The sequence below is a fragment of the Lissotriton vulgaris genome, chromosome 10 (genome assembly GCF_964263255.1).
Source record: "Lissotriton vulgaris chromosome 10, aLisVul1.2, whole genome shotgun sequence".
Classification (NCBI taxonomy): Eukaryota; Metazoa; Chordata; class Amphibia; order Caudata; family Salamandridae; genus Lissotriton; species Lissotriton vulgaris.
The window spans coordinates 65,353,229-65,365,745 of record NC_141698.1 but is presented as its reverse complement, the minus strand read 5'-3'; the positions used below and the strand labels follow the sequence as shown (position 1 = coordinate 65,365,745).

General features: G+C 39.3%; 1 protein-coding gene across 2 annotated transcripts in view; it reads left to right on the top strand.

Annotated features, from left to right (window-relative positions):
• The window catches only part of TRAF7 (TNF receptor associated factor 7), a 183,420-nt gene that overhangs the window by 35,393 nt on the left and 135,510 nt on the right, over positions 1–12,517 (top strand). For both annotated transcript variants that reach the window (XM_086940486.1, XM_086940485.1), the window contains exon 2: positions 1,440–1,619. The gene's annotated coding sequence lies outside the window, so the exon portion shown is untranslated. The remainder of the gene's footprint in view (positions 1–1,439; positions 1,620–12,517) is intronic.

Genomic DNA, 12,517 nt, shown 5'->3' with positions numbered 1-12,517 from the left:
ATATCGCCATTGTCTAACCCAGGGTGGTGTGGAGTGCAAAAAAACGATGGATTTGGGCCCAGATCTTTGGACTGGGGTGAGTGTGTGACATTGATCCACATTCGGTCCATCACCTGTTGTGTTTGCAAATTCCGCCCTAAGTGCGCTGGGGATGCCCAGACGTGGGTCCAAGGCACTCCACAACACGGGAGTCAAGCTAGCCGGGCTGATGAGAGGTGTTACCTCGAAACCGGTCCGGTCCTTGGATGCTTTATTCCGTTCTGGGAAGGAATTGGCTTTTGTAGTTCGGACTGGACTGTTCCCATGGGGCACAGGGTCAGAGCTGATTTGCATATCGCCATTGTCTAACCCAGGGTGGTGTGGAGTGCAAAAAAACGATGGATTTGGGCCCAGATCTTTGGACTGGGGTGAGTGTGTGACATTGATCCACATTCGGTCCATCACCTGTTGTGTTTACATTACCGAAAGAGACAGCATCGTTTGGGTACATTTTGATCTCCAAAAGGGTATACCAGGCTCTTATTTTGAAAAACCACTGCAACTATGGTTATCAGTTGTTTTAGAAAACATGTTTGCTGTTGATGGGTACTCCTAGTGTGTAGTACTTGACAATGGGATGCAATTTGTTTCAGATCAATTGATGGAATATTTAACTAGATCTATAATCAAACAGTTGACCGTTGCATTGTACAGTCCACAAAGTAATGGATTAGTAGAATCAGTGAATAGAAGATTAGAGGTAATCTACAAATAGTTAGTTGTGTTGGACAGAATATTGAAAAGTCATTAAAAGACACGTTTTGTAATTATTCCATAACACCATATTCAACCACAGGGGTTAGTTAAACCGTAAGTTTATAACAAAATATATTCATGAAGGCTGTGGTAAAGAATGTATTATTGATATGCAAACTGTTACAAACAAAGTATAGGAAGTGCATAGAAAAAGTGTTGAAGCATGTAATATGATGCACCATGTAAATGTTCATGGTTTTATGGTTGGTGATGTGATCAAGATTCGTAAACACTTTGCTGTAAGAAAAACTGTTTGCCAGGTTTTTGGGAAAAAACATAGTTACATTAGTGAGCAAAAGAGAGGTACAGAATGGTATGTGGTGGAACAAGAGGTGTGTTAAGGTTGGTTGCAGTGGGTGTAAGTCTGAAAGTAATATGATTTTGAGTTTTCATTGTAGAAATACTAATATTAACAGTAGTGATAGAAGAGGATGTTGTAATTCTATACAAAAGCAAAGTTCTCAAGTCAGTTTAGATGATATTGCAAATGAAGTAAACAGCTTGACAGATATGGATAATGGAACTACTAACTGTTATAATGTGAGACAAGTTCACAAATTGTAAAGGAACCAAGTGCTCCAAATGCAGACCACATGTATCAGAATCTTTATTCTGATAATACTAACTGTGAAACTAATCCACAGGTGAATTCTATTATGAATAAAGATGTCATCAGAGATGACTGGAACAATGAAGACAGAAATGATCACCTTTTTGCACCTAGTGCTAATCTTCAAGGTCCTTTTACGAGGAGGCGTTACCGTGTGGTGAGAGGACCAAGTATTTAAAGGACTTACTGTTCTTGAAATATGTCTACAGTCAAGGTAAATTGTGAATTTTAACTCTTGTTACATGTTATTGCTGATTTGTAATGGTTTTAAGACGTGTTATTGTTAAGTGAACAGTTGGAACATTATACTACATTCAGCTGTGGACGTTTTACTGTTAGCTGTCATTTCGTACCTGCAAGATAAATTAAACTTCATTTTTTTAACTTTCCTGTCCGAGTATTCTTCAAAAGCATAGTTGCAGGAGAGAGGGGCCATGTCAAGTAAGTTGTAAGTGCAGGAGAGATGTATCATGTTTAGTAGATTCTAATGATACGAAAGGGGACCTATTAAAAAAAATGCTGTAATGCTTGTATTGGCATACCTAAACACACACTTGTTCTTTAATAGTATTTGGTGTGTATACTTGAGACAGCAGTTGTACATTAGGCACTCACAAAAGAAGGGTGTTTTTTTTATCCTGTAGAGCCTATAATAGGGGTGTATAACATATTTCCAGGATGGCCGATCAATGTCAGATGTTCAGGGTTACCACTGACTATGTATAATAATAATAATAATTGCATTTGTAGAGCGCCTGGTTACACTTGGACAGTGTGTCCCCGCGTTAATGTACCAGCTAATTACAACAACAACAAGGGGCCTACAACTAAGACCTATAGTTATACCGCAGGAAACAAATGGGTCTTCAAACCTTTCCGAAAAATAGACTCCGAGCACTCCAGCCGGAGACTCTGAGGAAGTGTGTTCCACAACTAAGCAGCCAGATAGCGATAAGAACGACCACCCATCCTGGCTCTCTTGATGTTGGGAACGCACACCTTTCCTTTCCCACTAGATCTTAGATGTCTAGTCGGTACATAGGGAATAAAAAAGTCATGCAATTACGAGGGCCCTTTCCTTTGTATAATCCGGTGACTAACACACAGGGCCTTAAACTATACTCTCTCCCTAATAGGAAGCCAATGTAGGGGGCCAAAGCCCTTGTTTTTGAGGCTCTCTTAGTAAGCATAAGAACCAATCTTGCTGCTGCATTCTGGATGCACTGCAATCTCTGCATGCATTTGGCAGTAGCACCCAGATACAGGAGGTTGCCATTATCCAGGCAAGAAGTCACCAAAGCGTGCACCATTGTCTTCCTTGATGCAGTGGGAAGAGCATCTAGAGTTTTCCATAAACCCCGTAAGATACCAAAACAGGCGCTTGCCACCCGCCTGGTATGTTAATCAAAAGACAACTTGTTGTCCACCCATACCCCAAGGTTCCTGGCTTGTTCACAAGGTGTAGGAGTGGGACCCAGAGTCTGGGGCCACCATGCCGATGACCAAACGGATGGAGCCTTCCCTATCACCGGCACCTCGTTCTTGCTGCCATTCAATTTCAGGCAGTAATTTACCATCCACATAGCCAGTTCTTGAATGCAGGACACAAAATTGGAGGCAGCACCAGCCCGAGCTTTGGTGAGGGAGACCACCAGCTTGGTGTCATCAGCGTAGGACAGGCCATTGATCCCAAATTTATCTGCGATTTGAGCCAGGGGGGCAACATAAAGATTAAACAATGTCGGGCTCAGGGTAGAGCCCTGAGACACCCCCTGTGTCGGCTTGATGTTCCTGGAGTAGTAAGTACCCTGCATGACTTGAAAGCTGAGCTCAGATAGAAAGTATGCATGCACCATTTAGATATGTTCACTGTAGATAAATTTACTTCATGTGAAAGTCCCAAAACAATCTTGCTTGAATTACAGTGATCCTGAACCTACTTTAGACATCCCAGATCTATTAAATGTGAAAAGGGTTGTTTGGTATGGATACTGCTATGGTTTCTGGTACGTCTGCTGATTTGTGTCATACGTTTCCAGGCATTCAGCAGCTATTTTACATTTGTTAGTTTTTACCTAGTAGTATTTGGAAATCCGTTTTTAAAAAACTTTTATTGATGCAGTTTCTCCAAGCACTCCTCTTTGCTTTAAGTTTCTTAATTTGTATGAAAAGTGAGTTCTCCTACGAGATTACAGTGGCATTGCTTAGTTCCTTTATTCCTCTGATTTCCAGACTTGCCCGTCTACATTGCCATGGTCGCATAATCTGTACCTGGTGATTTTCTCTGTTTTATTTATTTCATTTTCAGTAGGTATTTTGCAAAGTTGTAGCCCTCATTTAGTGATCTACAACAATTTATATTGTGTTGTCATTATTTGAGTTTCCCACTGTGTTTAATATAGTTATTCATCCTCTTCTTTACTCCAGTGTTTTTTTTCTTGATGTTTACTGTTCGAACTTGTATTCATGCTTCATTAATACAAACCCTTTATTATTAGGCTGAGCGCTCTAAGGAAATGTAAGTTCAGACCGCACTACTGACAGCGGTTCCAGTATACAAATGTGTACACACATTTGCAAGGTTGAACAATATGAAGCGACGAAAATAATGCTTCCAGGATGCTCTCTGAGTCGATGCTAATATATGCAAAAGCTTGAAAGCAAGTTGAGGATTCTTTGCTGTAAAAATAAAATGTTCATTAACCCCTTGCGTGCTGATGACAGAACGGTTCAGTCATCAGCATCGGTTGAGCTGTGCTGATGACGGAACCGTTCCATCATGACTCCGCCCGCGCAAGGCGGAGTCAGCACAGGCGGAAAATACGCCCCGCACGCAAGGGGTTAAAAAATGCAACTTTGCTAAACTACTTTGCAATGTTGGCCACCTTTTTTTGAAGCATTATTTAGTAAAATGTGTTGCTAGTATTTTCTGAAAAATACTTCTAATGGATAATCAGTGTTACTAGTTTCAACAGAATTATAGGAAACATGAAAATAAACAAGCATTTGCAAATCCAATAGATATGACATTGGTGGTTAGCCTTTTGGTTTTGTCAATGCTTGTCTTGTTTTGACATGGTTTTTGTACAACTTTATTGTTGTGGGAGCTGCTGGGCCCTTATCAATATAGTAAAAATTGGGAAAAGCAAAAATATTTTTGGTCTTAAAAAAACACACGTTGCCACCGTAGTTCGGGGCACTGAACAAAACTACTTTTGCGTGCCGAAATACTCCTTGTGGAAGAGCAGAATGCCGTCACTTACAATGAAGCCAGCCAGTAGATAGAGAGGGATAGAATTTTAAAATAAAAGGTCTTGGTTAACGCCACACCTGAATAGGGGCCCCGTTCTTAAAGAAAGTCATAAAAGTGAATCCATAGTATATGTCCTTGCAATAGTGCAGATTTACACCTCTCATGAAGTCACGAGAATTTACAGGAGTAGGTCAGGAAATCGTACTCCCAGAAATTATTTTTTAACTGCATTTTAGCATGAGAAAATATGCATGTGTAGATTTGTTAATGCGAAAATCTGTTGAGCCATAACAAGTCCACTTTCTCAAAAACTAATTTTTCCCCCAACCCTGGAAGAAATTTTACTTCTGCCCTTGTCAGGGGTAAATATCCAGCCATTTTCTGTATTGAAAAAGATTTTAGACGAGCTGATAAACCCATAAAAAATACAAATTAGTAGGTTTGCACATACTCAAAGGGCTTTCTTGCCATGGGCAACTATTGCTTATTGCTACCTCCATCCAGAATGTAGCTCTGCAGAAAGGTTGCAAAATAAGGGAATTGCTAGTATTCAAACCTTACTATGGTATGAGTTCTTGCATAATCAAATATTCTATTTTCAGGGCTCTTATATAATGAGATTAATGCCATAAGCTGTTGCAGCACTACATAGAATCAAAAGGACTAGTGGATTTTGTTACAGGACAAGTAGATTAATTGAGCAGACGGTCTGATGGACAAGTAGATATTTTAATAAATTCCACACCCCTAGGTTAGGGTGCAGCCAGATAGTGTTTACTGACTCCTTTTACATAACATGTATTGTATTGGGTGAAATCCCTGCACTTCTTGATCATGAAAGGCTATTATAGCCTGTTTTGTTTTTGCTAAGGCTTTCAAAATTATGCTAACGTAGGTTTAGTTTATCATGTACCCAAGGGGGCTTCTTAATAGAGTACGATTGTTATGCTTGCTGTTGGTTATTGCATTCCCCCTCCCTGCAAAACCGTTATTTTTAGATTGCTTATTGTTAGGTTATTTTTGAAGCTGTCCAGGCTTTGTTGTAAGAGTTCTTTGTAGGGAATCGAAGTACTCCCCATTCGGAAGACCATTTAACAGTTTTACCCCCTAAAATTATTTCTGGTGCTGATGACTTCTTTAAGATAAAAGGTTGGGCACTCGTATGAGTCTGTCTTTATTATAGAGTAGGCCTCAGAAGGGACCCCGACTCATGCCGTTCCATTCTCAGTAAGTTAGGTTTTTGGGCAATGGTATACAATCCGTGCAACACATAGTCTCAGTTGAACACATAGGTGCTTATTATGATGTTGGACGGACTCCTCTCCGCTCGACACCATTGCTGATTGGGAACCACCTGACCTTATGTCGGCGGTTCTGACCGCAGTATTTTGATGCGACCGCTCTTGGGGCGATCGAAAACTTACATTTTTCAATGGAAGCTTGTGCGTCGGGCAGAAAAGGCCACAGCACAAGCTTCCATTAAAAATGAATGTTTCCAAACATCCCTGCACCGTGTGGCAGGCACCTTACGGTGCTAGCCACACAGTGCAGGGATGTTTAGGGGGGCATCACCAGGCATCAGAGCGGAGGGTCGGGAGGGAAGGGGGGTCCTTCCCGAAGCCCCTCGATCACCCAGCCCATATTTAGAACTAGATAAGTTGGGGCTGTGTGTATTATTTGAACTCCCAAATTTTGAACTGCAACCGTTGGTACACAGACAAAATATCGAGTTTTAAATATCGATATACTAAAATATCGAAGTTTAAATATCGATATACAAAAATATCGAAGGTAAGTAATATCGACAGTCTAAATATCGATATTGGTATGTTATCAGTAATATCGAAGTTGTAAATATCGATGTTAACAATATCGAAATTAATAACTTTGATGTTACTAATATCAATGTTTAAATAAATTTAGTGTATATTATATTGTATTTATTATGTTTTATTATTTATTTTTAATGTAATTTAATTAAATATTGTCTTTTACTACTGTAGCGGGTTGTGGGTTTATAGGGGAATAGGGTGGGAAGTAATTTAATTATGTTAAATTAATTATTAATTAGTAGGAATTATTAATTAATTACTTGAGAATTAATTTTTAATTATTTTTAATTAATTGATTAATTGATAAATATGTTCTGTAGCGGGTTATGGGTTTATAGGGGAATAGGGTGGGAAGTAATTTAATAATAATTAATTAATTAATATATGTTTGTCCATATTTTAATTAATTGGTAATTAATTTCTATTAATTAGTTAATTAATTATAATTTTTTACATATTTTTAATTATTAATTAGTTGGTAATTAATTATTATTAATTACGTTATTACATTAATTATAGTAATTTTTTTATATATAATTTATTGTTATTCTTAATTAATTAATTGGGCAAAATAATATTAATTATTAAATTAAATTAATTACAGCAAATGTGCTAATATATTTACTTTATTGTTATTGTTAATTAATAATTAATTGGTAATTTTATAATATTAATTAATTTTGGGTACAGGGGTATTTTTAGTGTTCAGGGTCAGTTTTCAGTTCATGGGTACAGGGGTATTTTTAGGGTTCAGGGTCAGTTTTCAGTTCATGGGTAAAGGGGTATTTTTAGGGTTCAGGGTCAGTTTTCAGTTTTTGGGTAAAGGGGTATTTTTAGGGTTCTGGGTCAGTTTTCAGTTCATGGGTAAAGGGGTATTTTTAGGGTTCAGGGTCAGTTTTCAGTTTTTGGGTAAAGGGGTATTTTTAGGGTTTAGGGTCAGTTTTGGGTTTTTGGGGTACAGGGATATTTTTAGGGTTCAGGGTCAGTTTTGGGTTTTTGGGGTACAGGCGTACAGGGTAAAAACAAAAAAATATTACATTACATCAAATAAATTAGATGAAAAAAAATAAAATTACTTTACATTTTTAAGTGCTTTATTTATTTTAAATGTATATGTATTAGTTTTAATTTTGTTTTAATATTTTTATTTAATACTTGTAAAATTATATGTATTTAAATATTATTTTTACATTATTATTAATACATTTTAAAAAACGATATTTTTGATTCCGATATTTTTGTACTTCGATATTATTTTTTCGATATTTTTGTACTTACCTTAATGAAGATAGGATTCCGATATTTTTGCTGTCGATATTTTTGCTCCGATATTTTTTGTCAGACATTCCAACCGTTATCCAAGGAACCCCCCCCCCCCCCCTCTGTTGCTCCTCTAGCAGGACTCGGATTAACTTCCCTGATGGAAAGTGTAGAATTTCTCTGAATTGATGCGGAGTCCAGATACTTACCAAAATTCATGCATCGCTTGGAGTAGTACATGCACCGAGTCCACCGGATGTCCTGGGTACACCAGGGCGATGTCAAAATAAAGGGAGACAACCTGATTGGTTGCCCCCAGTGTAATCCCCCACGGACTCAAAGTGTGTCCAAGGGCCTCCACCACGGGCTCCATGGCACGGGCAAACAACATGGGGGAGTGGGCACCCTTGCCTAATGCCCCTTCTCATCCAGAAGGACTCTTGACATCACACCCACCAAGCGTATACGGGCACAGGGATCTGAGTAAAGAAGACAGACCCATTAAATACATTTAGGGCTGGAGCCCTTTTTATTCAGTACATGCCAAAGGTAAATCCAATTGAGGTAATCCAATGCCTGCTCTGTGTCTTACATATCTAGGACGTAGGTGTCATCCAGGAGCTGTGGATCGTGATAAACTTGAGCTAGGCGTTGGAGATTATAGAGAGTACCTTGCTTTGGGATGAAACAGGATTGGTCAGTATGGACCAAACCATGCAGCAACGGAAGTAGGCGAGCCGCCAGCACACTACTAAGTAGTTTTACATCGATGTTTAGGAAAGATATTGGCCAGTATGCGGATGCTTTCATGGAATTTTTACTAGGTTTCGGCACCATCACGATTAATGCCTCATGCATAGTGGAAGGTAGGCCACCGATGCGCAATGCTTCTTCATACACCTCCAAGAGCTTGTCAGCCATCATCTCTGCATATTTGTGATAAAATTCTGACCGCTACCCAGAGTTTTCGTGGTCTTAAGGCATCAGATTGCAGCACGTACCTCATCTTTGGAGAGTGAACTATCCAGGGATTCTCTATCCTCCAGGAGGAAACGCGGCAGGGGATTATCTTGGAATTGCTGCAAAGTTATTGTGGAGGGGTTCAGCTGTTCAATATCTGTATTATAGAGATGGGCATTAAAAAATCATTATTAGCCCTTCATGTACAGACCAGAGTCCCTACATTATAGCGAGTTAGGATAGAGGACTGGGGAGCGAAGTTAGTTTTAGGTGTATTGCAATCTGTACAAACCAAGATGTGTTAAAAAGAATATAAATGTGACCAAATGAAGGATAATAGCGGGTCAAAAATGCAGGCTCTGAGAAGTTAGTCGCCGCTGATGTGCAAAACTAACTTATATCAAAATCTTTAAGCGCCTGTAAAATCACTTCTTCTTTATGCTAAAAATGTGCACTAATGTGCAGAATCATTTACATAATCTGCAAAGAAAATGTGCATCCTCCTGCTGCCACATCGCATTCAGTATCTTTATGCCCCACATGAATTTATGCCTAACTCATAGCTGTAGACGATCCCTGAGGTAACCTTGTGGCAGTATGCTGATATAGCGAGAAAGCATATATGGATTTTATGGTCTTCATATCACTTACTTTATGACGTATTCCAAATTAATTCTGCTATAATTCTTATTTTGAATACATAACGTGAGATTTAAGTATTAAAATGCAATTATGATGTGACTGTTAAACCTCAATTCTTTCTAGTGGGTAAATGTGGAATTTACCCAGTATAGCATGTACACAAATTGCAGTTTGAGATTAAAATATACTTTCTAGTATCTTAAATAGATTACTCAATACATTAATTTCAATCATGCTTTTTTTTAACTGCACCTGCTGTAGCTTATTGTACAAATTACATTTTATTTGAGAAGACCCACTTGATTTGAAATAAATGATACCCCAAGCACTCGTTAAGGTTAACTTTATCCGTCAACAGAACAATTTAGGATTAAACATCGCACCTAAATCGTTGTAATGTTTGACATTTTCAAATTTGTGAACATTAACAAACTATGATTTTTGTTGAATACACCTCGTCCAAAGACTACAACGTTAGTCTGTGTGAGCTTTATCTTTCTAAGATTATCTGCATTAAAGCTAGTTAAGGCTTTAAAAGTTGGTGATGAGCAATAACTGTCTAATTAGTTGAGTCAAACTTCCCTACGTACGCCAAAATTGATGATCTTTTCCATGTCTAAACATGCTGGGAATAGTCCATGTGCCTAAGAGTTTGAAACAAATCTGAGACATGCGTGTTAAACAAGGGGAACTCAAACATCAAACATATACCTTTACTTTAGACAGTTGACACTTTTAGTTTTCACAGAAAGCACCTCTTTTCCTTTAACTGTAGAAACACCCGAGTATCACTGTGCATGCTTGTGGAGTAGACCGTCAGTATCTTTCACTGACATTTCGTCGCCCGCTGCAGTTAACTTTTCCTTCGCCCTGCTAGCTAGCATGCATCATGCCTTCTCCTTATGAGATGTTCCAAAACGGAATCTGCACCCACTGGAATATGTGATCAGCTTTGATTCACTTTTACAAATTGGATGAAGGCCTTTTCTTAAATAAATAAGGACCAGAGTACTTCCACTAGTACTCCGACTGCACTCCTCTGGATTTCTTAATTAAACATAAGTAACAAAGCATGCCACCAGAAGAATGGCTTTATCTTTCAATATTACACTTTAAAAATCTTTGGGCCAAAGAGACTTACTTGGATGCCAGGCATCAAAGCTGTATCTTGTTTAGCATCATTTGTATCAACGCTGGGTATCTATTCACTGTCAATGTTTAGAGGTTAGAATGGCCAGGATCCTGTTGATCTTCAGCACACATTTTCCAAACAAATTACATAATGGCGGGATCCGGCCTACCTTGTCATCACTTGCAGCATTTGCCACCAAGCACCAACATTATCTATACTTCCTACATTTTAAGTATGTCATGCAATTAGAAAACACCTTCTCCCAATATTATTTTTTAAATATAACATATACTATAAATCTTAACCTATGTATTGTGCTGCTTACGCGGGTCTAGTTTATTAGGCTTTGAACCAGTATCATTGTTGTTATATGCTCTGATTCTTGTTGCAAGTTACCGCTTTTGCAATCTGCCTTCTTAATGAATAGGGGTTGATTAAAAAAAAAAAGTTATTATTTTTTGTCTTCTTTTAATTTCTTTATCCTCGCCGCGGAGTGAAGCTGCTCCTGCACTCTTGGCAAGCCAGTTATCTTTGCACAAGATTCTAAGGTAGCTTCTTGAGCGTTTGTTCCCAGATCATCCCAAGAACAGAAAGTATCAAATTCAATACCATCACTTACCGTGCATGATTCCACTTTCCACAAAACTCTTGAAAGTAATTGACTTGCACCATTGAAGCAAGTTAATTAAACTTTCTTGGTTCCACCTAACTTTTTTTTTTACCTTCCCTTCAATGTCCTGGAGGTTCCTATCGTGATCTCGAGGGTTGGTTTTGTTATTTTTCACACTGACTGCATTTGGCCTGAGTACATATCATGGATTAGATCATATATTTTCCCTCACCACACATACTTGCCTTAAAGGTGTATAATAATAGCCCTCCATGACTTGTACATTACATTTTTTTTTTAAAGTTCATAAAGTAGATCATTTGCTTATTGTAGTTTATGTTGAGTATTAAGGTTTAGTGTAAAGACGGTGCTAAATGTGATGTGGTGTTCTGTGTTTTGGGGGGAAAGCAGTTTAACCGATAACACTCTTCCAAACATGCAAACACAAAACAGAAGGTTATCTGTACTGGTAGCTTGTGCATGCCACCTAGGTTGGTGGGTGAGTGTTTGTCATAATTTTTAAAAGAGTCCTGACACACCTGCAAACAAATATTTGATTTTACGAATTAGGGAAATCTCCTTAGTGAAACCTACCGGACCATTATCCTTGCATTTTGTGCAACCTTATGAATGGCCAGACTAGCAATTCTAACATAGAGTGATTACATTTTATATTTTGGGTGTTGGAGAGACTGAGGCTTGTTTCTGTAGCTGCCTGTTTCAGAATGCCCGTTTTTCTGATGGCAGGATAGAGAAAGGAAGAGTCATTCTTTTCACCTTCTCTTAACCTCATTCGTGCTCATGACGAGCTCAGCTCGTCATGAGGCACGGTTGCGCTGTACTCATGACGAGCTGAGCTCGTCATGACCCGCGCGGCGCTCCCATGCGAGTATAATTCTCCCGCTGTGCTGAGCGTTCCATTAAAACGGGCGTGGTGGTGACGAGCTCAGCTCAGCGGGGGAATTAGCCCCGCAGGGAAGGGGTTAATGCTTTTGTCAGAACCAGGTTCTAAGAGGGCCTCGGGGCAAGCAGCGGTTAGTGGGCCCAACCGGGGAAGAAGAGGGGGCGCAGGGTGTTGAGGACTTTTACTCCTGATGTCTTGGGCCCAAACTACTATGGATCCTGAGCAACAGGGCGAAGTACCTCTTCATTACTAGGCTCTCAGGAATAGCATGGTCTGAGCAGTGAAGGCCATTGGCGAAATGCAAAGTGATGGGGCCCCTCTGGAGAGCATGAAGAGGGGCCCCCAGAGTCCACCATATCTCACGGATTTTCACTGGACTTGGGCTGAATGAGGAGCCCCTGACCAGTTGGGCCTTTCCTTCTCCGCGGGGACTGGTGTTACCCCCATGGTGAAGGCACCACAGAAACTGTTCTCAGCCAGGGCCTCCTCCGGCGCCCATGGTTGAGTTTGCTTGCAGCG